This window comes from Somniosus microcephalus, chromosome 5 (genome assembly GCF_052327205.1).
Source record: "Somniosus microcephalus isolate GS21.2 chromosome 5, FLI_Smic_1.0, whole genome shotgun sequence".
In the NCBI taxonomy this organism is placed as follows: Eukaryota; Metazoa; Chordata; class Chondrichthyes; order Squaliformes; family Somniosidae; genus Somniosus; species Somniosus microcephalus.
Genome location: NC_140991.1, coordinates 22880767 through 22907380, shown reverse-complemented (window position 1 = coordinate 22907380; position 26614 = coordinate 22880767). Strand labels below are relative to the sequence as shown.

The window sequence follows — 26614 nt, the reverse complement described above, 5'->3', positions numbered from 1 at the left end:
ATTGATGGACTGAATAGCTTTCTCTATCTTTCTCTATCTTATATATCTTAAATACCAACAGGAAGAACAGCATTCCCATCAGAGTGCAATACCTTAACTACTGTGCTGGTTACTATAAAAAGTAAGAAACATCATATATATTTTAAATCATATTTACCTGTTGCACATACATTGTAACTCCCATATTTTGTTCAACTATTAAGCCGGTTATCTAGTTTCAACAGTTGAGTTTCAAGGCTCAACATATACTGTGGCACATGTGTGATGTATTGTGCAAGGATCAAAACTGCTCTGGCTGATAGCAAGAGGAGTTAGAATGGCAGCGTGGCTAAATTGATAGACCAGTGAATAGATTCTTGTGTCAATACAGGCTCATTGCATGGCGCTCAAACTGGAATTTGCTCAACAGTTTTAGGCACCAGCCGGGAAGTGCAAAGCATTTGATTTTGCATTTGCAACAAAACGTGGCACCTCCAGTGCAACTTTTGCATGTGCAGAAGTACCATTTTTAACACTACATTAGCATGTCTCCTATGGCATAGCCCACGGTAATTCAGATGTTTTATAAATGAGGGGAAAATTACACCATGCAAAGTACAATTTATTACAAGATGGAACTGTGCCCATCGCTCTGTTTACATCAGAGTTTGTTTGGAGAGGTCAGAGTTCAATCCCTGTAATGTTTGGCTTTGTTCCCACCCCACCTGCGATTGCCGAGGTCCCCCTTCTGTCGTACAGGTAGGCAGTTTATATCCGCACATTCCAAATGACTGGGGGTTTTTTTTTAAATGGAAGAAATTTACAAACCTGTAAGAATTTGGACTAGAATAAATCTGCCAATTATTAAGTGCGAGAAGTGCACCAATGGTAATGGGACAGGCCAGAGATATGTGCTTATGTATTTGTTTTAATTTAGACAAATGGACATGTGGATTTTGAATTAGGTGCAAAAGACAGCTGGCCATAAAAACAGTGCTGTTCACATCACATGCCCTTGTATTTCAACTGACAATATCTTGGTCAACCCCATCTCACTTTGAACTATCCTGCAGCTCGCTGGATATTCTAATAATACTACACTGCAGAGCAGTATTTTTGTTTTTGTTCTTTTTTTAAAAGCGGGAGATGTGTTCCAGGGTCAGTCAAAGTCTACCGCCCAAACGGATTTATCCTACTATCCTCTTAACAGGGTGATGAACTGCAGACTAAGCACGAGCCATTTTGTCCTCCTCATCAGCAATTCAATGGGTTATTTTTGGTTGCTGCGAGTTTTGCTTAGGTCAACTGATTAGAAGGGCTGGAGACTTTGATTTGCTGCTTGCAGCATTTGAGTGAAATTCTACTCTCCAAGGCACTTAACAAAGAAACATTGATGCTGAATTACTGAGGGAACATTTAGCAACTTTTCCCAGCCTGAAACCCAATACTGTATACATTACCGCATTATTTCCTTGAGGGGTCCACTCACAACAGTTGCGTTATGGTTCTCGCAAGCATATGCCGGGGTTTTTCAGTAGCGCAGAAAGATTACTGTGGGCTTATTAATACTATATAGATTTCAGAGGTCCCTACTTTTTGATATAAAATGCTAAGAAAATACTGTAGCAAATGCCTACCCCTGCTCCTTTAATAGAAAAAATTACATTTGAGTGAAATTCAGTAAATTCTCAAAAGAAATGCACCTTTATAGTAGAACTTCTACATCAAATCCACTTTACTAGAGAAAATAAAGCAATAACATTTCAGATTAACAGAAAAATAAGCAGGATGGCCTGAAGAAAAACCAACGTCGGGCTGAAAAATAAGTTAAAATTTGAAAACTGCAGGGCAAGCACAACTATCAGATAAGATTTTCTTTTAATTAATTTAAAAAACCAGGTATGAGAGGAGCCAGTTTAAAAACAGAAGTGTCTACCTGCTGACTAAATGTTCTTAATTCAATAACAGGATCTTGTTTAATGCATTTAATAAGCCTGCACAGAATTCCACAGGATGAAAGCGTAAGGTTTTATGGAGCAGAACTTTTTCCACAGCATTTGAGTTAAAATGTGTTAACTAAGGATTACTCCCCTTAATTTAGTTTCTGAATTCAAATGATCAGATAACATTTTAATATAAAGTACTAGATTGCCACTTAGTTGATATTTGCGTAATTTTATTCAAAATCATTGGATAATTCAAAAACGTTTAGTGCAAAACAATGTCTGAATTAATTGTAGACTAATTATAGGCAGGAAATTGGAATTTCTTAAAAGTAATGTTTTCAAGCAAATGACCAGTTTATAGCCTCCTCACATACAGGAGGGCACTTCAGAATACTTTACACACAGGGCAGAAATGGAACACCAAGCATCAGGGTATCGTACAGTTTAACAGGTTTTTTTTCAGGCTTTTGAAAGCAGGAAGGACAGTGATAAGGTGAGGATATTTGGGAAGGGAGTGCCAGAGGGAAGGAGCAAAGTGACTGAAAAATTAGTCGCAATGTTAGGGCAGGGAAGCAAGGACGAAGCCGGTATTAACTGAAGATCACTGAAGCAGAGAGTGAAGCGAGGATGAGAGTATTCACTGCCAGGGGACCTCAGCAAGGACAAGTTGGCAGGAGTGCGCAACTTTGTGCAATGTGTAGAGAGTAGCTGAATGAGCTGTGGTTCACGCTAAGTATGTTTTTTCTTTATTCGTTTATGGGATCAGGGCGTCGCTGGCAATGCCAGCATTTATTGCCCATCCCTAGTTGCCCTTGAGAAGGTGGTGGTGAGCCGCCTTCTTGAACCGCTGCAGTCCGTGTGGTGAGGGTACTCCCACAGTGCTGTCAGGTAGGGAGTTCCAGGATTTTGACCCAGCGACGATGAAGGATCGGCGATATACTTCTAAGTCAGGATGGTGTTCCCATGCGCCTGCTGCCCTTGTCCTTCTAGGTGGAAGAGGTCGCGGGTTTGGGAGGTGCTGCCGAAGAAGCCTTGGCGAGTTGCTGCAGTGCATCTTGTATATGGTAGACACTGCAGCCATGGTACGCCGGTGGTGAATGTTTAAAGGTGGTGGATGGGGTGCCAATCAAGCGGGCTGCTTTGTCCTAGATGGTGTCGAGCTTCTTGAGTGTTGTTGGAGCTGCACTCATCCAGGTAAGTGGAGAGTATTCCATCACACTCCTTACTGGCTTGTAGATGGTGGAAAGGCTTTGGGAAGTCAGGAGATGAGACACTCACCACAGAATACCTAGCCTCTGACCTGCTCTTGTTGCCACAGTATTTATGGGGCTGGTCCAGTTAAGTTTCTGGTCAATGGTGACCCCCAGAATGTTGATAGTGGGGGATTCGGTGATGGCAATGCCATTGAATGTCAAGGGGAGGTGGTTAGACTCTCACTTGTTGGAGATAGTCATTGCCTGGCACTTCTGTGCCACGAATGTTACCTGCCACTTATCAGCCCAAGCCTGAACGTCATCCAGGTCTTGTTGCATGCAGGCATGGACTGCTTCATTATCTGTGGAGTTGCGAATGGCGCTGAACACTGTGCAGTCATCAGCGAACATCCCCATTTCTGACCTTATGTTGGAGGGAAGGTCATTGATGAAGCAGCTGAAGATGGTTGGGCCTAGGACACTGCTTTGAGGAACTCCTGCAGCGATGTCCTGGGGCTGTGATGATTGACCTTCAACCACCACAACCATCTTCCTTTGTGCTAGGTACGACTCCAGCCAGTGGAGCATTTTCCCCGATTCCCATTGACTTCAGTTTTACTAGGGCTCCTTGATGCCACACTCGGTCAAATGCTGCCTTGATGTCAAGGGCAGTCACTCTCACCTCACCTCTGGAATTCAGCTCCTTTGTCCAGGTTTGGACCAAGGCTGTAATGAGGTCAGGAGCTGAGTGGTCTTGGCGGAACCCAAACTGGGCATCAGTGAGCAGGTTATTGGTGAGTAAGTGCCGCTTGATAGCACTGTTGGTGACACCTTCCATCACTTTGCTGATGATTGAGAGTAGACTGATGGGGCGGTAATTGGCCGGGTTGGATTTGTCCTGCTTTTTGTGGACAGGACATGCCTGGGCAGTTTTCCACATTGTCGGATAGATGCCAGTGTTACATCAGCCGTTTCAGCTTAATTTCTACTATCTGACTCTTAAATGAAAGCTATAAAATTACCCATGGCACACAAATCTATCATACTACAAATTATGTAACAAGTTTATTTGTAATGGCAATGCTTAATGTTTACTCGTTTGCAATAGATGGGGGGGGGGGGGGGGGAAAGTTAGTAAAAAGCTGTATTTCTTAACTGTTGGGGATAGAATCATGAATTATGAAACTTGAGATTCTAAAATCTGCCAAATATTAAAGATTCAAATTAGACATGTCACATCTCCAGGGCCACCATTTTGTGGTGGGCAGGTTGAGCAGACTACATCCCATGCTTACGCCCACCTACAGCACGAACCAGTTTCCTAAACAGTATATTGTAGAGCAAAGGACACAATTAATTCTCACCCTCACCCGCCATCTGGCTGAAGCGGAGACAGAACCGATCAGACTAGGGACCAACCCCTAATTTACAGTTGAAAAAGTTCCCCTCAGGTGCACATACAAGAGAATATTTTAACTATAAAACTATATTAAAAATTATTAAATTCCTTAAGGAGTTAACAGCACATATGGAGCCAATCGCTGTAGCTTTGGGTAAAAATGATTTCCAGATAGGTTTTTATTCTTTGGTCTTTACTTTTATCTCTGCTCATTTCATCATTTTTCAAAATTATGCCTTTCCTTTCTTGGCGCCTTCTTGACTATTTGCAGTCTAGCCCTTTATTTTTAGCTTCTTTCTTATGAATGGACTACATTTTCCATGCATTGACCACAAATAGGCAGAAATAATAGCCCTACACGCCTTATCTTGCTTCATCAGCATTTTACAAGCATTCTGCAATCTCTCAAGCTGTAATTATCAAGGAAGATGTACAGTATACATCTTTCACAGGCTAATCCATTTAGAATCTTCCAGCTCAGTCAGTTCTTCACTGTGCTTAGTGCACATATTGAGTAAGTGTTGGTGCTAGCAGCGTCATCAGGTCATGTCGCCAACAGCAGCAATAATGATGCACACAAGCTGAAAATTTAACATATCAGCAACTTCTGAGGGACTGCTAAATTTACACATGATCTCAAATAACAAATGCAAGTAATATAATGGCTGTGTTACTGGACTAGTAATCCAGGGGCTAATAATCCAAGAACGTGAGCGCAAATCTCACCATGGCAAGTAGACAATTTCATCCAGTTTTATAAACCTGGAAGTAAAAAATGCTGGTATCAGTAAGTGACCACAAAGCCATTGGATTGTTGTAAAAATCCAACTGCTTCACTAATGTCCTTTAGGGAAGAAAACCTGCCGTCTTTACCCGGTCGGGCGTATCTGTACTCTAGCTCCACACCAACATGGTTAACTCTTAACTGTCCTGTGGAGTGGCCCAGCAAGCCACTCAAATACTTTCAAACTAGGGAGCAAATAAACGCGAATCTTTGCAGCGCCGCTCACATCCAGGGAACAAATCAATTCTTCTTCAAGGGCAGGAGTTGGAGTCTACAGATGGGGGTCTACATCAGTACAGGTGTCCCATGTTGCAAAAAAATTAATCAGGTCGCGTGGCAAATGGCACACAGCTGTTTCCTCCTTTCCAGGCATTGAACAGTTGAAGCACCAATCTTTCTCATCAATATCTACTTATGTTCATTCAGCTGCAGGACTCCGCAACTTTTCCCATGATAGAAACAAAACATAGGGAGTGCGGAACGACCAAAGGGCATTTGGCCCACTGAAGCAGGCAGTTCCTTTTTGACTCTACAGAACTGGCTCCCAAAGATAATCTAAGCAAATACCAGTCTTGTATCAATCTTAGATTACAGTCTACATTATTCCACAGGTGACATTGCCACGGCCCAACAAGACTGGCAGCACGATAGCAAAATACTGCAGATGCTGGAAATCCGAAATAACAGAAAATGCTGGAAAAACTCAGCAGGCCAGGCAACATCCGTGGAGAGAGAAATAGAGTCAACGTTTCAGGTCGAAACCCTTTGTCAAGACCTGAAACGTTGACTCTATTTCTCTCTCCACGAATGTTGCCTGGCCTGCTGAGTTTTTCCAGCATGTTCTGTTGTTAAGACTGGAAGCACAATGTTTCCAACAATATTTATATAAATCTAGACTAAGCCCACTCTCAACCATATAACAGTATTAATGGGCCCAGGTGATTAACTGTTTATTGGAATATTAAAGGGTATGGGTAGAACGCAGGAGAGTAGGACTAGATTAGGTGCCTCGTGTGAGGAAAAACACAGGTACACACAGAGTGAACAGCTTGTTTCGATGCTGTAATACTCGGACCAGCTTGAGTCGTTTCCATGTATATAAGTAAAAACTTGCATTTAAAGTGTCTTTCACAACCTCAGGATGTCCCAACGCAAAGCACTTTACAGCCAATGTAGCCACTGCTGTAGAGGAAAAGAATCACGTGCAAAGGTTGGCCAAATTTGCACGGCTCCAATTGCTTAAGCTAAATCACATGCTTCTGTTTAGATTCATCTTTCTCTCATTTTAAAGATCTGGATGGTGCCCCTGCGCAAACATTTAACGTGAAATTGATAAGAAAAAGACCGAAACTGATCTCAGCTGGGGGTGACATTTGGTCTTTAAAGCTCTGCTCTAGGGAAGGGAGAAAAGAAATTCAGCCAGGCTCATTTAACCTCTGGAAAATCAAGGACTAGGTTCACACATGAAAAAAAAATGAAGAGAATTACAATCTGATCTAGATGTGATGGAGGAATGACAGATGGTATTTAACGTAGATAAATGCAGTGTCATACATGTGGGTAGTGCTAATGCCAAGCATGCATATTCTGTGTTTGGTACAGAATTGGTCTGTTGAGCGTGAAAGAGACACATCTCTGACGGTACACAACCAGTGCAGTGAGGCTGTGTAGCAAGGAAAATTCAGCATTAAAAACAAACTATGAGGCCCTTGTAGTAGACTTTAGTTAGACCTCATCTGGAATACTGTGTTCAGTTTTGGTCTCCTCAAGGTCAGTGATGGAGGCCCTAGAAAAGGTTCAAAGGAGGGCCGGTAAAATGATCCCTAGCTTAAAAGTCCTGGGTTATCACACTAGGCTAAGAAAACTGGGTCTTTTTACTCTCAAAGCATAGGTTTTGGGGAGATTAAATGGAAGTTAAAATGACGAAGGGGCTAGATTGTGTCTGTGTGGACGGACTATTTGAACTAGACGCCAGGCTTTCCTTTATCCAAAAGGTTGTAGACACTTGAAACAAGTTACCAGCTTGTGTGGCAAGTGCAGATTTGCTGCAATAGTTTAAAAAGGGGCTGGATGTGTTCCTTGCTGTGGCGAAAACCACAGCATACAAAGGGTAGATTGAACGTTGAGCCTGTACCTCACAGTCAGTGATCCCCTGGAAGTCTGATCGCCTTTGTAGGTTGGAGATAAATTTCCTTGATTTTAGCCCCTGAATAGGTCTAGGATTTCTTTTTTTTTTAAATCTAGTTTTTCACCTCTCCCAAGAGAATACATGACTATAAGTGGGAGGGTACATTGGAAGTCACGATGCTTGGTTGCATGATAAATGTTTGGGTCAGGTTTGATAAACCAGTCTGTCTGACATTTTGTATGTTTAGAAGTGTGGCTACTTGGGCGAGGTACCAGAGAATGGCCAATACCTGTGAAACTGTACTCCATCGTGGGCAAGTGCCTTCAAGAGGGGAAGGGGAGAAATAAATGGATGATTGGCGCCGACGATACATTTCAGAGGCATGAACAAGACACAAAAGTTATGAGCACCAGCAACAGCTATTTTATGGACTAGATAGCACTTCTAAAATGCACACTCACATTGGCACAGGCATGATGGGCTGAATGGCCTGCTTCTGTGCTAAAAGATTTTATGATTAGGAAATTCTCCTCCTCACCTGGAATATCATTTCAGGCGTCAGCAGCTTTACATCACCCTGTACAAGTGGTCATTACTTTTGTCTTTACCTCAAGGGAAAGGCAGTGGATTATTCAATCGTGGGCACGATCATATTGTCCACTTCTCTTTACCTTGCATGCAGACGTTAGCATTTTCTACAGCAATGGGAATATTATGCCAAATTTTGCCTGCAGTGCCAGGGAGACCATTATGGTGCCCACTGGCACTCTGGAAATCAGATAATTCACCACAGATCACGGATTAACTGGAGGCATCCTGGTATGCATAGCTCAGTAGCACACCACAAGGTTCCACTGTGGCGATTATGAATAGCAACTTCCAAATTATTAGAATTTCCAAATATTCATTTTACACACAGCATAATATTTACAACCAAGCAGGTGGTCACAATACAGACAGCACACCAAGGTCGCCGTCATCATCCAGTGGCAATTGCTGAAAAGTGAACAGGCGAGGATGGAATCGGACTCAGCTGGGATAGTCACGTTGCCTGCCAATGCTTACTGCTCAGGCTGGCACATGAAGGATGGCCACTTGGGAAAAGTTCCCATGGTCTGCAAGCACCAACTGGATTGTACTCCATTCTGTTGTGCACTGCAGGTGCGGAGAGAAAACAAAAGTAATTCATTGACATAAACGTGAAATCTCTTTTTACCCAAACAGTTATACAGCGAGTGGGAAGAGAAAACAAACTAACTCAGATCACAAAGTTTAAGTGGCTTTTGTTATTGACCAATCTCTGGCAATGTGAAAGAGAAACTCCAGGCTCCAAACAATTGCTATTTATGCAATAACTACATTCTGGAAGTATATTTTGAACACCAATTAGGTTGCACAATGTCATGTAGATAGGGAAAACTAGTTATTCCTACAGCTGTACGTGCCCAGACACCTCAGATTGCATTCTGCTTGAGGTCGTCATATCAGATATAGTGAGAATTTGTCAGTTTAGATGAGCGGCCTTGGCATACACCATGCAACAAACATAAAACATGCTGCAGCCTTGGACAGGGACACAAAATCCAATGCAATGGGACAACACCACTGCATTGTGTCGATTTGCTTTACACCAGTTGTCACATACACCAAGAGCAAAATAAAAATCAAAACTTGCATTGCACCTTTCAGGATATCCCAATGAACTTCACAACTGTATAAAAAAGACTTGCATTTATATAGTGCCTTTCACGACCACCGGACGTCCCAATTTAGAACTTTTTGAAGTGGAGTCACTGTTGTAATGTAGGAAGCGCAGCAGCCAATTTGCGCACAGTGAGGTCCCACAGACAGCACTGTGATAATGACCAGATAATCTGTTTTTGTTATGTCGATTGAGGGGTAAATATTGGCCAGGACACCAGGGATAATTCCCTTGTTCTTCTTCAAAATAGTGCCATGGGATCTTTTACGTCCACCCGAGAGCGCAGGTGGGGCCTCGGTTTAACATCTCATCCAAAAGACAGCACCTCCGACAGTGCAGCACTCCTTCCAGTACCACACTGGAGTGTCAGCCTGGAGTTTTGTGGTCAAGTCTCTGGAGTGGGACTTGAACCCACAACCTGAGTATTAAGTGTACTCAGGTGTTGAGGGCAAACATGGCAGCCGATCTGCCCACAGCCAAGTCCCAATAACAGCAAGGAGATAAATAACCAGATCATCGGTTTTCGGTAGTGTTGGTTGAGGGCAGCACGGTGGCATAGTGGTTAGCACTGTTGCCTCACAGCGCCAGGGACCCGGGTTCAAATCCGGCCTCGGGTGACTGTGCAAACTCCACACAGACATTCTCCCAGTGTTTGCGTGGGGGTGCTCCGGTTTCCTCCCAGTCCAAAGATGTGCGGGTTAGGTTGATTGGCCATGATAAAAAAATTGGCCCTTAGTGTTAGGGGGGGATTAAATACGTGGGGTTATGGGGTTACGGGGATAGGGCTTGGGTGGGATGGCTGTCGGTGTAGGGACCGGGTGCTAGGGTTTGGATGATCAGCCATGATCTCGTTGAATGGCGGAGCAGGCTCGTAGGGCCGAATGGCCTACTCTTGCTCCTAGTTTCTATGTTGACCAGGGCACCAGGAGAACTTCATTCTCTTCTTTGATCATCTACATCCACTTGAACAGATAGTTGGGCCCTCAATTTAACATTTCATCTGAAAGATGGCACATCAGACAATGCAAGATTCCTTCAGCGCTGCAATGAAGTGCCAGCCTAGATAGTGCCCTCAAGTCTTGGGCTTGAACATACAAGCTCTGAATCAGGGTTGAGTGTGCTACCATGGAGTCAAACTGACACTCCTCATTCAATGCAAATCATCCGATATATTTTTGATACTAAATTTTGTCCCAATTAGGAGCCATTACTATACTAATGTGCACTGACAGTAAGTTCAAGATTTAGAATGCATTACATAAATTATATAAATTAATTTGTAAAACATTGCTAACACCAGCAGCTTTGAATTCAGCCACAAGACAGTAAAGGTGAAAAATGCAGTACTTTACAGCAGACTTAGCTCAGTTTTCCCTCCACCCACCACACCATCAGACCACCAACGTACAAGGCCGTTGCCAGTGGCTGTCATTTCTCCCAGGTGTAAGTACTCAGCTTGCTAAGATGGCATGGCAGGGCAGTGAAATTTCCACTTGCTGACTGGTCCCTTCCCCAGCCATTAGGGAAGATCCAGTAACCAGGAATGGAACTGGCAATTGCCACTTCCAAAGCGCAATGACTTTTGTGTTGCCGTGGGATCAGCCCATGATCTGAATGAACCAGATTCTACCACATTGGCAACCAAGACAGAACCACGTCAAAGAAGGCAGTTCTGTAAAAAAACTAAACAAAAAGATGCTCACAGAAGAAGAAAAAACTTCACATACTATAAATGACTTGCAGTCACTGTTATTTTGTAGGCAAATATGGCACTCATTTTATTCACAGCAAGTCCCACAAACAGCAAATAGATGAAAGACCAGTTAATCTGTTTTTAGTGGTATTGGTTGGAGGAGGAATGTTGGCCCAGACACCAGGAGAACTTCTTGGTCTTTTTCAAGTAATGAGATGGGATATTTTACATTCACTGGAACCCTTTAATGTCTCACCTCCGATAATATAGTAGTTCTTCTGGTAGGGACTGAAGATTATGCCCTCAATTATGGAGTATGGCTTGAAGCCGCAACCTGACTCAGAGACAAGAGTGGTATCAAAAAAGCCAATCGCAAGGGCAAAATCCCCCTCTGAAGGACACTTTACCATGTATCAAAATCCAACCTCAATTAAAATGAGTTAAATTACAATCAATCACTGAAATACACTCAGCAAAAATATTCCTTCCACTGTTTTCTTTATGTATGTGAAGATTTTGTTTGGGAAGAAAAAAGGAAGAATTCTTCTTGTATATTTCTTTCCATTCCTTTTTCCTCAAGTCACTCTGAGCAAGAGTCAGGCAATCCAAATTCAAGCTTCTCCCCCAATAGCATATGGCAAACAATATTGGGTGTGATGACACACCCTCGGATATTAAAAAAAGTAACACTTATCCTTCAACAGGAATATGAATAATTGTCGTGAAAGCTACTTACTACCCATACATACAGCCTCAAGACACCAACACTCAAAGCTATTTTGATACCAACATCTGTGCCATGTTATATTTCCAAGCCAAATTGTCTCATTGCTAACTACACAAAGAGTAGTACAAGTAAAGCTTCCTTTGCAGTTAGCATCTAGGGTGCATTTGCACACAATCCCCCGAGACAGCAGATTTTAAAACATTGTTTAACCTTCCTCAGGAAAAAGCTATTTTAAATGAGTATCAGTTTACACAATTCATATTAGAACATAAAAGGAAAGCAAAAGACAGAACAGCAGAGAATAAACAATGGAGAAGCTACTTAAGTAATCACAAGAATCTACCACAGAAACACTGACTATAATGTTAAAACCAGTCACAAACCAATAGGGATGGTAAAGCAAGAAATATGAAATAAAGACCTCAAAAATTGTTATCTTTTCACTTCAGTGCAGAAGTTTTTTTTTAAGTCATAAATGGCTCCATACCCCCACCCATTTCTGATCACAGCAGCCTCAAAATATTCCTTCCAAAGAGTCTGGCTTGTGCTCCAATCACAACATGCATTACAGCAATAAAAACAGAAAATGCTGCAGATACTCAGCAGGCCAGGCAGCATCTGCAAAGAGAGGAACAGAGTTAACGTTTCAGGTTGATGACCTTTCGTCAAAACTGGAAAAAAAGCAGGAAATGTAACAGATTTTTAAACAATCCTTAAACAGACCTTTCCTTTGGTTCTTTCATCCCCTCCCCCCTTTCCCAGCTCCCACACTTGCTTAAAAATCTGTTCCATTTCCTGCTTTTTTCCAGTTCTGACGAAAGGTCATCGACCTGAAGCGTTAACTCTGTTCCTCTCTTCACGGATGCTACCTGACCTGCTGAGTATCTCCAGCATTTTCTGTTTTTATTTCAGATTTCCAGCATCTGCAGTATTTTCTTTATATGCATCACAGCAATCCTGGGATTGAAGTGAGTCTCTGTCTCCCTCGCTACACAATATGTCATAAAATAACAGTAGTCTACAGTAAAAAGCTTTTTTAAAAAAGTTCCTTAGGAAATTTAAAATTATACAAAATAACCAGATCACAATCCAATTTTAATATATTAATTTAAAATTACATACAATATAACCAGATCAAAATCTAATTTAAATTAATTTTAATATTTTAAGACATATTTCAAATTGGATGCACAAGTGCAAACTCGATTTAAGTTTTATATTCAACTGCAAGCATTAGATTTTACACCATTTATGTCGCTACATTACATGCGAGAAATATAGATAAAAGAACAAAAAGAACCGAAAACCAGACTCACTGTGCTGAGAATTCACTGCATTTTAAACGCGAGTTTTCGATTAAGATATAAAATGTGGAGAGATCTGCACAATTAACAGGAGAGGGAAAGCAGAAATGCGAAAACCGAATTAATAAAAGGGGGGAGGGGAATCAGGACTATAAAACTTCCTAAATACAGTTTTGTGGGGGGGTGAGGGAAAAGTTTAAAGCGGCTTTCTCGTGGGGCAAACATCAAGATCAGGATCGGGTTCAGGGCCTGGGACACACAACACTAAACTTCAGCGCGCACACACACACACACAGAGACAGAGCCGGGGGAGGGAGACCAGCGGCCCGGGTCCCCTAACAACCGGCCCACGGCCCAACCCGGCCAGTTAACCAGCCTCCGCCAACCACCCAGCATGGACCCGGGGGAAGAAGCTCAGCCTCAAAAAGATGATCGGATTTCAAATTTCATCATCCCACCCCGATTCTCTTTCAGACACCACGGCAGCCCCGAGCCGACGGGGAAGGCGAATGAAAGCCAAAGATGCAGTGAGGGGGGGGTGAAAAAAAAAGTTATAAAGACGCCGCTCACCTCGGGAGCTCTGCAAATGGCGCTGTTAGTAACCGCCGCGCCGAGCATCCTGGGACACCCCTCCCGCAGGCCGGCCAGCCTTAAAGGGCACGTCATGTGCCCATTGTGTTGACCCATTCTGGGTCTCTTTTTTTCCCCCCTGGGGGTGATCTAACAGAGGTTTTTTTTTAAAAAAAGTGTCAGCTGTGGCTCAGTGGGTAGCACATAACATAAGAAATAGGAGCAGCAGTAAGTAGACCGTTTGGTCTCTTCGAGCCCGCTCCGCCATTCAATAAGATCGCGGCTGATCTTCTTTCTACCCGTCTCCACTTTCCTGCACTATCCCTTGATTCCCTTAATATTCAAAAATCTATCCCTCTCTGTCTTGAATATACTCAACAACTGAGCCTCCACAGCCCTCTGGGGTAGATAATTCCAAAGATTCACCACCCTCTGAGTGAAGAAATTTCTCCTCATCTCAGTCCTAAATGGCCGACCTGTTGTGTATGTACCTTTAAGGGAATAACTGGTCTTAGACTACAGTACCAGCAGTGACCACACCTGTATAAAAGGCCCTAGCAGGCTTCTGCAGTTTCAGTTTCAAGCTACCTCTTGTTCAGTAAAGTACCTGTTAAACTGTTCTCCCGAAGTCCGTGTATTATTGAGGCGCAGACTTTATACTGGCGACGAGTAAGTTCGAATTCACCTGCAGTGTGGCATCATCTCACGGGGATCTCGCCTGAAAGGAAGGTCCTGGAAGGTCGTAGTCTGAGCAACGGGCGTCGACCGAGGGCAACTGCCCAAAGAATCCATCGGTGTTTGGATAATTGCGGGAGAGACTGTGGTTCCAGTGAATCGTTCTGGTAGCAGGTAGCGCGCTGACCCTTCCGGACTGCGGTGGGCTCAAGCTCGATCGAGCGGCCCTACAAATCAGGCCGTGCAGCGTCGCCGGGAAAAGAAAACAAGAGAGAGAGGGTGGAGCGCACAGGGCGCGGTCGCTGCTCGAGAACAGGACAGCGGAGAGAAACTAAACAGGGGGGAAGGAAAGCGAGACGCGCCAAAGCTGCGGGTCGCCGCCATTACCCAGTAGAACGCTAGGAGCAGCGTGGCAGTAAGGGGAAGAAGCAAAAGCGCGGGAGGCGCCATTTTATTCCGTTGGGGAAGAAGCAAAAGCGCGGGAGGCGCCATTTTATTCCATTGGGGAAGAAGCAAAAGCGCGGGAGGCGCCATTTTATTCCATTGGGGAAGAAGCAAAAGCGCGGGAGGCACCATTTAAAATCGCCCAAGATGCCGAAAAGTGGCAGTATCACTGCTTTCAACAACGAGGTAGAAGACTGATGTGATCGCGTTAGAGAGGGTGCAGAGGAGGTTCACCAGGATGTTACCAGGGCTGGAGCGCTTCAGCTATGAAGAGAGACTGGGCAGGTTGGGTTTGTTTTCCTTGGAGCTGAGGAGGCTGAGGGGGGACATGATTGAGGTGTACAAAATTATGAGGGGCATAGATAGGATGGATGCTGAGGAGCTTTTTCCCTTAGTAGAGGGGTCAATAACTAGGGGGCATAGATTCAAGGTAAAGGGCGGGAGGTTTAGAGGGGATTTGAGAAAGAACTTTTTCACCCAGAGGGTGGTTGGAGTCTGGAACTCACTGCCTGAAAGGGTTGTGGAGGCAGAAACCCTCACAACATTTAAGAAGCATTTGGATGTGCACTTGAAATGCCATAGCATACAAGGCTACGGGCCAAATGCTGGAATATGGGATTAGATTAGACAGGGCTTGATGGCCGGCGCGGACACGATGGGCCGAAGGGCCTCTATCCGTGCTGTATTACTCTATGACTCTATGACTCTATGACTGGACCACGTATGTAGAAAGAATCAAAGTGTACTGCAAGGCAAATGAGGTGGCCGATGGAAAGAGGGCGTCGGTATTATTAAATCTGATGGGTGCGAATACGTACGGCCTATTGTGGAATTTAATTACCCCAGCTAAACCAATGGAGAAAACTTTTGAGGAGATTGTTCATATCTTACAGGAACACCTAAGCCCTACACCACTGCTGATAGCAGAAAGATTCAAGTTCCATAAAAGAAACCAGCACAAAGATGAGAGCAATGCTGACTATCTTACGGAACTACGCAAGTTATCGAAGCACTGCCAGTTCGGAGCAGGACTGGCAGACACCTTACGGGATAAGTTTGTCTGCGGGCTCCAGAGTGAAGGAACCCAGAAACGACTACTTTCAAAAAAGGACCTGACGCTAGAACAGGCTTTCAGCGTGGCAGTATCCTACGAAGCAGCAGCATGGGGAGCTGCGGAAATACAACAGAAACCACAAGTATACAGCGCTAACGAAATGGCGTATGGAGCCGAAAAGTGCTATCGCTGCGGCAGAACAACCCATGAGCAGAAGGACTGCTGGTTTAAAGACAAAATATGCAGGCAATGCGGGAAGATGGGACATATAGCAAGAGTCTGCAGGTTGGGAAAGAAGACCAACACGACAAGAACTACTAAGAAACAGTACAGGAAAGTAAAGAAACTGACAGATAGTAGTTCAGAAGATCAGGAGAGTGATAAGGACTCTGGGAGCAGGCGACTAAGTTGTTTAAAGCTACACAACGTGATCGCAAAAGAAGATCACCGAACCATTTGGGTCATCCTCATGATAGCAGGGTCCCCAGTGAAGATGGAATTGGACACAGGATCAGCCCTAACTGTCATGAATCGATGAGACTATGAGTGGCTATTCTCACACATACCCTTAAAGGACACGTCCATTGTATTGAAGACATACACGGGGCAAAAGGTCTACCCCAGAGGAAAAATAAGGGTGCCAGTTGAATATAACGGAAAGGAAACACAGAAACTATACATGTATATACTACGAGATGGAGGACCACCATTATTGGGACGTGAATGGATCCGAAGACTACAATTGGATTGGCATTCCATTCTGACACTAACTGTGACTGACAAAAAAGATGATGACGTCGCACCTGGACATCTGTCACAAATTCTATCTGACGCGGAAGAGGTGTTCCAACAAGGACTTGGGACTCTAAAAGGAGTAAAGGCAACCATAAAGATTGAGGATAACGCAACCCCAAAATTTTTCAAGGCCAGACCGTGCCATACGCGATACGCCCAGCTGTGGAAGCTGAACTGGAGAGTCTGGAGCGTTCGGGGGTGCTGTCTAAGGTGGACTGGAGCGAGTGGGCCACACCCATCGTTCCTGTAATGAAGAAAGCATTGAGCAGCACGCCTGGGGAGCCAAGGAAGGTTCGCATCTGTGGGGACTTCAAGGTGACTGTGAACCCAGTCCTGCACACAGTACAGTATCCGCTTCCGCGGATAGAAGATATTTTCGCCTCACTATCTGGAGGGAAACGTTTTACAAAGATTGACCTGGCTCAAGCGTATCTACAAATGGAGGTGGAAGAAGCATCTAGGAAATACCTCACGATAAACACTCACAAAGGCCTTTACCAGTACAATCGACTGGTATTTGAGGTAGCATCGGCCCCGGCTATGTGGCAGAGGGCAATGGAACAGGTCCTGCAAGGGATCCCGGGGACCCAGTGTTATTTGGACGACATCCTGGTTACGGGCGAAAATGACAATGAACACCTTGCCAACCTGGAACAGGTGCTCACGAGATTGCAGGAATATGGGCTACAAGCCAACCGTCCCAAATGCGAGTTCTTCAGGAGACAAATCTCGTATTGTGGCCACATGATTGATGAGGAAGGGTTGCATAAGTCGCCGGACAAGATTGAGGCTGTAGTCAAGGCTCCAGCACCAAAAAATGTGTCACAACTGAGGTCGTTCCTCGGGTTGGTGAACTACTACCATAAGTTCTTGCCGAATTTATCTACAATTCTGCACCCACTGAACGCCCTCCTTCAAACTGGTGTAACATGGAAATGGAGTGATGAGTGTAAGCGTGCCTTTCAGGAATGTAAATGCCAAATCACTTCAAAAGAAGTATTGGCCCACTACAATCCAACACTACCGATTTGGTTGGCATGTGATGCGTCACCTTACGGCATTGGAGCGGTGCTGTCACACAAATTCCGTGATGGTTCAGAGAGGCCAATAGCCTTTGCATCGCGCTCGCTAACCTCAGCCGAGCGTAACTACGCCCAGATTGACAGGGAGGCCCTCAGCCTGGTGTGGGGGGTGAAGAAGTTCAATCACTATCTGCACGGGCAGAAATTCACCCTACTGACTGATCATCAACCCCTGGTCTCAATTTTTAACCCAAAGAAGGGCGTTCCGGTGATGACGGCGCAACTGCTGCAAAGATGGTCACTTTTTCTAGGGGCACATCAGTATGACATAGAGTACAAAGGTACGAAACAACATGGAAACGCTGATGGGCTGTCGCGCCTACCGTTGCCTACGGCGGAAGAAGCACCTGCAGTGGACCCTGTGGAGATATTCCATGCGACCATAGTCGAATGTTTGCCTGTTACAAACGCAAGTATTGAGAAGGAAACCCGAAATGACCCGACACTCTCTCGGGTCTATGATTTGACGGTGAAGGGATGGCCAGCATATGGCGACTCACTGTTGCCAGCATTCTCGCCAAGGAGGGAACAGCTGTCAGTGTGCCGGGGAACCTTGATGTGTGGATCCCGAGTGGTAATTCCACCCAAGTTGAGAGATAGAGTACTCAATGAGCTTCACAAGGGTCATCTGGGAGGGGTAAAAATGAAGAGCCTAGCCAGGGCGTTTGTGTGGTGGCCGGGAATCGATAAAGAAATCGAGGATATGACCAAGAGATGCACAGGATGCCAGAAGGTCCAAAACACTCCACCACAGGCCCCGCTACATCCATGGGAGTGGCCCTCATCTCCATGGCAACGGGTACACATTGATTTTGCTGGTCCATTTATGGACTCAATGTTTCTAATCGCTGTGGATGCCCATTCGAAATGGCCAGAGGTCATTAAAATGTCCTCCACCACCACGGAGAAAACTATTGCAGTCCTAAGGACCATCTTCGCCAGGAATGGGTTGCCAGAACAGATCTGTTCCGACAATGGCCCACAGTTTATGTCTGAGGATTTCCGGAGGTCCCTGAAGAATAATGGGGTGAAACATTACACATCTGCCCCATATCATCCAACCACAAATGGATTGGCTGAGAGGTTTGTTCAGACCTTTAAAAAGGCCATAAAGGCAATGTATAATGACGACATACCACTGCAACACAAGGTGGATAACTTCCTGTTTGCTTACCGGAATGCGACACATGCAGTAACCAACCAAACTCCAGCCGTACTGTTTTTCAACCGGAGACTAAGATGTCGCTTGGATTTGCTCAAACCAAACATAAGACGAGATGTTGAGGATAAGCAGTTCCAGCACATAAATGAGAAGCCAACCAGGAGCTTCAAGATAGGGCAACCAGTCTTGGCCCGCGACTACCGAACAGAAAAATGGCAGCCAGGCACGATATGCACATAGCAGGGACCACTAATGTACACAGTGGATGTTGGAGAGAGCATCGTGAGACGCCATGCTGACCAGATTCTAGAGTCACAGGAACAAGCCAAACCTGTACCACAAGCATGTGCACCTGGTAATGAGCCCGAAGTACAGATTGCGTCTACCTCAGAAGCAGGGGTATTGGAAGCTGACGAACCAACCAATGACAATGAGCCAGAATTGACTCCACCGCCAGAACAGGATACTCGAGAAAGGCGCTATCCAGTCCGGATCAGGAAGCCTCCTCAAAGACTGAACTTATAAATGACTATTCCAGTTGATGTATATATTACTGAGAAAATTGTAATTGTAATTAGTTATTATTTAGTTGTTAAATGAATGTTATGTACTGTTTATCTAAAAGGGGAGGAATTGTTGTGTATGTCCCTTTAAGGGAATAACTGGTCTTAGACTGCAGTACTGGCAGTGACCACCCCTGTATAAAAGGCCCTAGCAGGCTTCTGTAGTTTCAGTTTCAAGCTGCCTCTTGTTCAGTAAAGTACCTGTTAAACTGTTCTCCCGAAGTCCGTGTATTATTGAGGCGCGGACTTTACACGACCCCTTATCCTGAGACTGTGACCCCTGGTTCTAGACTCACCAGCCAGGGGAATCATCCTCCCTGCATCTACCCTATCAAGCCCTGTAAGAATTTTGTATGTTGCAATGAGATCACCTCTCATTCTTCTAAACTCTACAGAATATAGGCCTAGTTAACTCAATCTCTCCTCATAGGACAATCCCCCCATCCCAGGAACCAGTCTGGTGAACCTTCATTGCACTCCCTCTATGGCAAGTATATCCTTCCTTAGGAAAAGAGACCCAAACTGTACACAATACTGCAGGTGTGATCTCACCATGGCCCTATATAATTGCAGTAAGACGTCTTTACTCTTGTACTCAAATCCTCTTGTAATAAAGGCCAAAATACACACACTTGCCTTGGGTTCATAGTTCCCACTCCATAGGACTTGAACACAAAAATCCAGGCTGAAGCTCCCAGTGCGGTGTTGAGGGAGCGCTGCACTGTCAGAGGCGCCGTCTTTCAGGTGAGACATAACCAGAAGGCCCCGTCTGCTCTCTCAGGTGGACGTAAAAGATCCCATGCCGCTATTTCGAAGAAGAGCAGGGAAGTTATCCCTGGTGTCCTGGCCAAGGGACAGGAGCACCCCCCTCTCCCCTCCCTCATTGATGGACAGGGGCCCCCCTCCCACTCCCCCAGTGATGGACAGGGTGGTCGTGAAAGGCGCTGTATAAATGCAAGTCTTTATTTGAAATTATGAAAGGTTTTGATAAGAGTGGAGACAGAGAGAATGTTTCCACTTGTGTGGGGGAAGAGCATAACTAGAGGCCATCAATAAAGAAAGACTTGCATTTATATACAGCGCCTTTCACGACCACCGGGACATCTCAACGCGCTTTACAGCCAATGTAAAGTACTTTTTTGGAGTGTAGTCGCTGTTGTAATGTGGGAAACATGGCAGCCAATTTGCGCACAGCAAACTCCCATAAACAGCAATGTGATTGTGGTAAACCACTTTTATCGTTCACTATCGTTACACTATGGTTATCACTGTTTATATCGTTACACTATGGTTATCACTGTTTACACTGTTGTATCACTACACAAGGTCACCTCTTGCCACGCTGTTATACCTGGGCTGACCACAGCTGACTCCGCCCATGACTCCGCCTGCTTGCCCAGGTATAAAGGTGGTCGACTGGCTGGTATTCCTCCTTGTTGGATCCGATCACCCACGAGGGTGGGCTCTGTTATTTAGCCAATAAAAACCTATAGTTACTAACTTAACTCGTCGCTTTTCATGAACTGAATTGATAGGTATATCAGTGATAATGACCAGATAATCTGTTTTAGTGATGTTTGAGGGATAAATGTTGGCCTAGGACACCGGGGAGAACTCCCCTGTTCTTCTTCAACATAGTGCCATGGGATCTTTTATGTCCACCTGTGATGGCAGACGGGGCCTCGGTTTACCGTCTCATCCAAAAGACAGCACTTGCAACAGTGAGGCACTCCCTCAGTACTGCATTGGGGTGTCAGCCTAGATTTGTGCTCAGGTTTCCTCAAGGGGAACTTGAACCCACATCCTTTTGACTCAGAGGTGAAAGTGCTACCCACTGAGCCACAGCTGACACCTATAGGTAAAGAGGAAGGTGAAGGAGATGGAGAGAGAAAGGAAGAAGTATTTTGACACTTAGGCTTTTGTAGGGTGAGTGCATGTCAAACACAGGATGTAGCTTCTGGTTGCAGGTAGCTGTCATCACACTCATGGGCTTTATACTGACACCTGGGTTTTACTGTATGCCATCGGACAAAATGGTAATTCTCACTTTTGCAAATTTTCTACAAGGAAAAACACCTGGGAGAGATCGGAGACAGATGGCCCCAGCCTAATCCCTTGCCCTGTACTCTCCCCATAGCCCTGTATCTTCCTCTGCATCTAATTTTCCCTTAACAGATCCAATAGTCTCTGCCTCAACAGCTCCTTGTGGCAAAGTATTCCATTCTCCAGTAACCCTCTGTATAAAGACGTTGCTCCTAACTCTCTCCTCATTCTCTTCGTGAGAATTTTAAATTGATGGCCCCTCGTCACTGACTCCCCAGTCAAAGAAAATAGTCTTTCTCTATTCACTGTATCAAAACCCTTCACACTTATAAAAACCTTCAGTAAATCTCCTCTTAGCCTTCTCTGCTCCAGTGGAAATAGCCCCAATATCTCAAGTGCCTTCTCATAACTATTGTTTCCCATGCCTGCCATCATCCTGGTGAATCTATACTGGACCCATTATGGCTTTAATGTCCTTTCTATAATGAAACAGCGAAAACTACACACAGTATTCTGCCTGTGGCCTAACTAATGATGGAGAATGGGATGTATAACATCACTGTTGTCATTATTGCCTTATTTGCATTATAGCCACATAGCAGAGTTGGAGGAATAGAGAGAAAGTTCTTTATCTGAATGCACGCAGCATTCGTAACAAAATAGACAAGTTGACGGTACAAATAACTACACATGAGTATGATCTGGTGGCCATTACGGAGGCATGGCTGCAAGGTGACCATGACTGGGAACTAAACATCCAGGGGTATTTGACAATTAGGAAGGACAGACAGGAAGGAAAGGGAGGTGGGGTGGCTATGTTAATAAAGGATGGAATCACTGCATTAGTGAGAAATGATATTGGGTCAAAGGATCAGGATAGTGAAACAGTTTGGGTGGAGATAAGGAACAATAAGGGGAAAAAGTCACTAGTGGGCGTAGTCTATAGGCCTCCTAACAGTTGCAACTCTGTTGGTCGGAGTATAAATCAGGAAATAGTTGGGGCTTGTAATAAGGGAACAGCTATAATCATGGGGGATTTTAACTTTCATATTGACTGGACAAATTAAATTGGGCAGGGCAGCCTTGAGGAAGAATTCGTAGAGTGCATTAGGGACAGGTTCCTTGAGCAGTATGTAACTGAACCAACCAGGGGGCAGGCAATCTTAGATCTAGTCCTGTGTAATGAGACAGGATTAATAAAAAATATCCTAGTAAAGGATCCCCTTGGAATGAGTGACCATAACATGGTTGAATTCCAAATTCAGTTGGAGGATGAGAGAGTTGGATCTCAAACCAGCGTACTAAGCTTAAATAAAGGAGACTATGAAGGTATGAGAGCAGAGTTGACTAAAGTGGACTGGGAAAATAGATTAAAGTGTAAGACGGTACATGAGCAGTGGTGTACATTCAAGGAGATATTTCACAACTTTCAAGAAAAATATATTCCAGTGAGGAAAAAGGGGCGTAAAAGAAAAGACAGCCATCCGTGGCTAAGTAAAGTAATAAAGGATAGTATCCGACTGAAAACAAGGGCATATAAAGTAGCCAAATCTAGAGGGAGGATAGAAGATTGGGAAGCATTTAAAAGCCAGCAAAGAATAACGAAAAGATTAATTAAGAAAGGGAAGATAGATTATGAAAGTAAACTAGCAAAAAATATAAAAACAGATAGCAAGAGTTTCTACAGTTATATAAAAAGAAAAAGGGTGGCTAAAGTGAATGTTGGTCCCTTAGAGGACGAGACCGGGAAATTAGTGGTGGGGAACATGGAGATGGCAAAAACGCTGAACAAATATTTTGTATCAGTCTTTTCAGTAGAGGACACTAAAAATATCCCAACATAGAAACATAGAAGATAGGAGCAGGAGTAGGCCATTCGGCCCTTCGAGCCTGCTCCGCCATTCAATGAGATCATGGCTGATCATTCAAATTCAGTACCCTGTCCCTGCCTTCTCCCCATATCCCTTGATCCCTTTAGCCTTAAGAAATATATCCAACTCTTTCTTGAATATATTTAATGAACTGGCCTCCACCGCCCTCTGTGACAGAGAATTCCACAGGTTCACCACTCTTTGAGTGAAGAAATTCCTCCTCATTTCAGTCCTAAATGTCCTACCCCTTATCCTTAGACTATGACCCCTGGTTCTGGACTCCCCGCCATCGGGAACATCCTTCCAGCATTTAGTTTGTCCAGGCCTGACAGAATTTTATAGGTTTCGATGAGATCCCCTCTCAATCTTCTAAACTCCAGTGAGTATAAGCCCAATCGACACAATCTCTCCTCATACATCATTCCTGCCATCCCAGGTATCAGCCTGGTGAATCATCGCTGCACTCCTTCCATGGCAAGAACGTCCTTCCTCAGATAAGGCGACCAAAACTGCACACAATACTCAAGGTGCGGTCTCACCAAGGCCCTGTACAACTGTAGCAAGACATCCTTATTCCTGTACTCGAACCCTCTTGCTACGAAGGCCAACATACCATTTGCCTTCTTAACCGCCTGCTGCACCTGCATGCTTACCTTCAGCGACTGGTGCACAAGAACACCCAGGTCTCTCTGCACTTCCCCTTCACCCAATCTATTGCCATTCAAATAATAATCTGCCTTCCTGTTTTTGCCTCCAAAGTGGATAACCTCACATTTATCCACATTATAGTGCATTTGCCATGTTTCTGCCCAATCACCTAACCTGTCCAAATCGTACTGGAGTTTCATGACATCCTCCTCATAGCATACCCTCCCACCCAGCTTTGTGTCATCTGCAAATTTGGAGATATTACATCCAATTCCCTCATCCAGATCATTAATATATATTGTGAACAGCTGGGGTCCTAGGACCGATCCTTGCGGTACCCCACTAGTCACTGCCTGCCACTCGGAAAACGACCCGTTTATTCCAACTCTTTGCTTTCTGTCCGCCAACCAGTTCTCTATCCAAGTCAATACCTTGCCCCCAATCCCATGTGCCTTAATTTTGCACGCTAATCTCTTATGCGGGATCTTATCGAAAGCCTTCCGAAAGTCAAAATACACCACATCCACTGGTTCTCCCTTATCTATTTTACCAGTTACATCCTCAAAAAATTCCAGTAGATTAGTCAAGCATGATTTACCTTTTGTAAATCCATGTTGACTTTGTCCGATCCTGTCACTGCTTACCAAGTGCTCTGCTATTACATCTTTTATAATGGACTCTAGCATTTTCCCCACTACCGATGTCAGGCTTACCGGTCTATAATTCCCCGCTTTTTCTCTGCCACCTTTTTTGAATAGTGGGGTAACATTAGCTACCCTCCAATCCATGGGTACTGTTCCAGAGTCTATTGAGTTCTGGAAGATGACCAGCAATGCATCTACTATTTCTAGGGCCACTTCCTTAAGTACCCTGGGATGTAGATTATCAGGCCCTGGGGATTTATCGGCCTTCAGTCCCATCAATTTTCCTAACACCATTTCCCTACAAATACTGATTTCTTTCAGTTCCACCCTTTCATCAGACCCTATGTTCCCCGGTATTTCTGGGGGGTTATTTGTGTCCTCCTTTGTGAAGACAGAACCAAAATATGTATTTAGTTGGTCTGCCATTTCTTTGTTCCCCATTATAAATTCCCCCAATTCTGACTGCAAGGGACCTACGCTTGACTTCACCAATCTTTTTCTCTTCACATATCTATAAAAGCTTTTACAGTCAGTTTTTATGTTCCCTGAAAGCTTACTCTCATATTCTATTTTCCCTTTCTTAATTAATCCCTTTGTCCTCCTTTGTTGAATCCTGAACTGCTCCCAATCCTCAGGATTATTGCTTTTTCTGGCCAATTTGTATGTTCTCTCCTTGGATCTTATGCTATCCCTAATTTCCCTTGTTAGCCATGGTTGAGTCACCTTTTTTGTTTTATTTTTATGCCAAACTGGGATGAACAACTTCTGTAGTTCATCCATTCGGTCTTTGAATGTTTGCCATTGCCTATCCACCGTCAACCCTTTGAGTGCCATTCCCCAATCAATCCTACCCAACTCGCTCCTCAGACCATCGTAGTTTCCTTTATTTAAATTGAGGACCCTAGTTTCTGAGCCAACTACTTCATTCTCCATCTTAATGAAGAATTCGATCATATTATGATCGCTCCGACCCAAGGGGCCTCGTACAACAAGATTGCTAATTAATCCTTTCTCGTTACATAATACCCAGTCTAAGATGGCCTGATCCCTGGTTGGTTCCTCGACATATTGGTCCAGGAAACCATCCCGTAAACACTCCAGGAATTCCTCCTCCACAGTATTGTTACTAATTTGGTTAGCCCAATCTATATGTAGATTAAAGTCACCCATGATGACTGCTGTGCCCTTATTGCACGCTTCTTTAATTTCCCTTTTAATGCCATCCCCAACCTCCACCTTACTGTTTGGAGGTCTGTATACCACTCCCACTAATGTTTTTTGCCCCTTAGTATTTCTCAGTTCTACCCATACAGATTCCACATCATCAGAGCTAATATCCTTCATTACCATTGTGTTAATCCCTTCTTTAATCAGTAATGCTACCCCACCTCCCTTTCCTTTTTGCCTATCTTTCCTGAATATCGAATACCCCTGGATGTTGAGTTCCCAGTCTTGGCCATCCTTGAGCCACGTTTCCGTAATCCCAACCAAATCATATTCGTTTACCTCTATTTGCGCAGCCAATTCATCCACCTTATTACAAATGCTCCTCGCATTAAGACACAAAGCCTTCAGGCTTGTTTTTTTAACGCTCTTAGACCTATTAGAATTATTATTTACTGTGGCCACGTTTGATTTAAACCCTTGATTTCTCTGACTGCCACTTTTGTTTTTCTCCTTCCTATCTTTTGCTTTTATCCTTGTTTCCCTTTCCTCTGCCTCCCTGCTCAGGTTCCCAACCCCCTTCCATTTTAGTTTAAACCCTCCCCCACAGCACTGGCAAACAAACCCCCTAGGACATCGGTTCCAGCCCTGCCCAGGTGCAGACCGTCCAGTTTGAACTGGTCCCACCTCCCCCAGCCTGTTGGTCACCCGTTCCCTTTCTTCCTGTCCAACCTCTACCTGTGGTGTGTCCAACTCCCTAAACGTGCTATTCACGATGTCCCGAGCATCGTGAACGCTCCAGTATGCATCCAATCGCAGCTCCAGCGCCGCAATACGGTCTATCAGTAGCTGCAGCTGGGTGCACTTCCTGCACACATAGTTGTCAGGGACACCGGAAGTGTCCCTGAGTTCCCACATATCGCAGGAGGAGCAGATCACAGGGCCGGGCTGTCCTGCCATGATTTACCCTTTAATTAATTGAATTTAAATTAAATCAATCAATCCCACTAATTACACTACAGTTAAATAGTTTACCAACAGTGC

General features: G+C 44.4%; 1 protein-coding gene across 5 annotated transcripts in view; it reads right to left on the bottom strand.

Annotated features, from left to right (window-relative positions):
* The window catches only part of nktr (natural killer cell triggering receptor), a 281979-nt gene extending 268492 nt beyond the window's left edge, over positions 1-13487 (bottom strand). For 3 of the 5 annotated variants that reach the window (XM_085987423.1, XM_085987425.1, XM_085987426.1), the window contains exon 1: positions 13426-13487. The gene's annotated coding sequence lies outside the window, so the exon portion shown is untranslated. Of the gene's footprint in view, positions 1-12867; positions 12987-13425 lie in introns of those variants that run through there. The other 2 variants (XM_085987427.1, XM_085987424.1) reach the window with 2 other exon arrangements.
* Between the last annotated feature and the right edge of the window lie 13127 nt (positions 13488-26614).